The sequence below is a fragment of the Dipteris shenzhenensis genome, unplaced genomic scaffold (assembly GCF_047967505.1).
Source record: "Dipteris shenzhenensis isolate YYH24624 ecotype China unplaced genomic scaffold, Dip_SZ_1.0 scaf0010, whole genome shotgun sequence".
In the NCBI taxonomy this organism is placed as follows: domain Eukaryota; kingdom Viridiplantae; phylum Streptophyta; class Polypodiopsida; order Gleicheniales; family Dipteridaceae; genus Dipteris; species Dipteris shenzhenensis.
In genome coordinates, this window is record NW_028239317.1 from 1 (window position 1) to 2,628 (window position 2,628).

At 48.7% G+C, this 2,628-nt stretch overlaps 1 non-coding gene across 1 annotated transcript; it reads right to left on the reverse strand.

The window, feature by feature from the left end:
• Positions 1–1,764: 1,764 nt before the first annotated feature.
• On the reverse strand, positions 1,765–1,837 carry TRNAK-UUU (transfer RNA lysine (anticodon UUU)). Its single transcript has one exon. It is a non-coding gene; the product is annotated as a tRNA-Lys (tRNA).
• Positions 1,838–2,628: the final 791 nt, after the last annotated feature.

Sequence of the window (2,628 nt, forward strand, 5' to 3'; positions counted from 1 at the left end):
TAAGACACGAGGCTGCTTACAATACACACTGATCAACGACAAATTCGTCGTATGGATTCTGCTGGTTGGTTGGCCCGTTCCTTCAACTCGGCAGTTAGGGAGGACGACAGGGAACGAACTGTACATGGGAATAAGAAAATCAATCAATCAATAAGTCTTGCCTCGGTAACACGCCCAATGCAATCCCCGACGATCCTGGCCGAGACTAGATGAAATGGTCACTGGTTTCCGTTTCAATGATTTCTTCCCCGCTTATGTCAGCTCTTGCCCCCCCGGCCTTCACAATTCCTATGCTGGTCGCTCCATTTCTCGAGTCAAGCCATAATCCCAATACTCCAAGGTTACCGCTAGATCTTTTTCCACCCCTACAGCTCTGGAAACTGATCCTGGATCAGGGCGATTACTGCGATTGACGAAGAATGGTATGTGCTTGAGTGCAATCCATCGGAATGTTGGTCGGAGCCTTGGGTCTGGCATCGGTGGATCCCTCGCTTGTCGAGACGCTGTCACTTGGTCGCTCGCGCCTCGATAATGGGCTAGCTTAACTAGAGGGAAAGGGAGAATTATTCAGAACGAACTCCACCAGGAATCTTTCAATCGATAACCACCATGTCTCATCTGACCCAGTCTCGGGGCGTCAAAACGGTGACGAATTCACGGATTGGACCGTGTTAGGCCGGGGCAAGGGCCATGAAAACGATGGAATGGAAAGGCCTCCGCTCCATTTCCCCCCACAGGCCAGCCGAAGCTTGGGTGGGAAGTAATAATAGTAATAATAGAGCCCGCATAGCTTGGGTAAGCAAGGCGCAAAGCATCAAGTTCTACGAGGGACTAAACAAACAACAAGTCTAGCCGACAGTGGAAATCGGAAAAAACCCGGCCACCTCACGATCGCCAGAGAGTCCGAAGGCCTGCTACACTCCTACGCTTTGAGGAGAGCCACCTTATGATCGCCAGAGAGTCCAAAGGCCGGCTACACTCCTACGCTTTGGGAAGAGACCGTTAGGTCTCGCAGCCTTCTCTCTCCTCGGTTTCTTTCATAAGCTCTCGAAAGAATAGTAATTCGATATGGCAGTTGATTATTGGTAGCTCTAAGCTTATGATCTTGCTGGGAAAGGGATGGATGTCTGAGCGGTTGAAAGAGTCGGTCTTGAAAACCGAAGTATTCAGAAGAATACCGGGGGTTCGAATCCCTCTCCATCCGTGAGTACGGCCATAAGTTAGCATTCTCACGTTTCCCACCCCGATTTGAAGAGCGCTTCTTGTCAGTTATGAGCAGAGCCGAGCCTAAGAGGTTAAAAGAGATCGTCACAATTTCATTTATGACGCGTCTAGCCCAATAGGCTCTATTTCATTGAGCGAATTACGCTGCCGAGAGAATCAAAATATACGGCGGTGTTTCAGCTTCCCCTAATTGCTACGCCATCTGAGCCTTGCTCCGCTACCGGCGTTCCTGGCTTTATCCAGTTAGCAGTGAAGAAGTTCGGGTTTTTCAATAAGAGCGTTTTGAATCGACGTGCGGATATGATGGAATTGGTAGACATGCCAGGTTTAGGTTCTGGTGACCAACGTCGTGGGGGTTCAAGTCCCCCTATCCGTAGCAGTTGGAACCTCGAAGTTATGCCATCACTAGGCCTCGCCGAAATCAAATGGGTTTCTTCTCTCCGGCCTTCAATCATTGGGCGAATAGTCCCCCTAACCCGAAGAGTGATCTTTGAACGTATATACGAACTGTCATAACTACTCAATCACGTGTTTCAGGTTTGGGTATAGCAGGACTTGAACCTGCGACCATTAGGTTAAAAGCCCAATGCTCTACCAACTGAGCTATACACCCGAGTATTATTGTTATTATTATTATTACTAATTATGAGATAGATTTCTATGTAGTAATTGAACGGCAAAGAACAACTCTGACCTAGGCCGGGCGTATCGCGATGGCATTCTAGTAGTATACATGAATGAATGTTACCTAGGCAACTATCCCTTGGTTCAGACGCTTCATTTGCGGAACGAGATAAATAAAGGTATAATAATGAATCGACAAATCATGTGCTTCTAGGAACCTTCTCGTTAATCGAACTCGCCATCCAATAGAAGGAGTTGGCAAGGCTAGCTGGTCCTCGGGGTAGATATAAGAGAGTTCTCGGGATTGGGCATTATTCTTTCTCTCTGTTATCCTCGTTTCTTCCCGAGTCCCTGGGGTGTAAGCTAATGCAATTGCTCCTACATACCCAACGCGAAATATCATTTGCTTTCCATGAAATTGCATTTACGTGAAGGCGACGGATTGGCCAGCCTGAAGCTCTTTGTTTTTGAAGGCTCTGAACGGATTGGCCAGCCTGCCGGGATTGCAGTTTCCAGTTCCCGGCCGGCCGTACAATGTGCAACTTATCCCGATTGAGGTGAAAGCGGAAGCCAGGGCCGCCCGCTGAAGCTGCTTCGGCCACTCTCGGGAAGCACTGGAGTAGTGATCCAGTAGCCGAGCTGTTAGGGGCCCGGGGTGGTGATACACCACCCCCACCTTGACTGAAAACGCTTCGCGTTCTCACCCTTAACTCCCATGCATATGGAAAAGAGGGAGAGAAGGAAAAAACCGAACAAACTTAGACGTCGTTGAAAGGAATA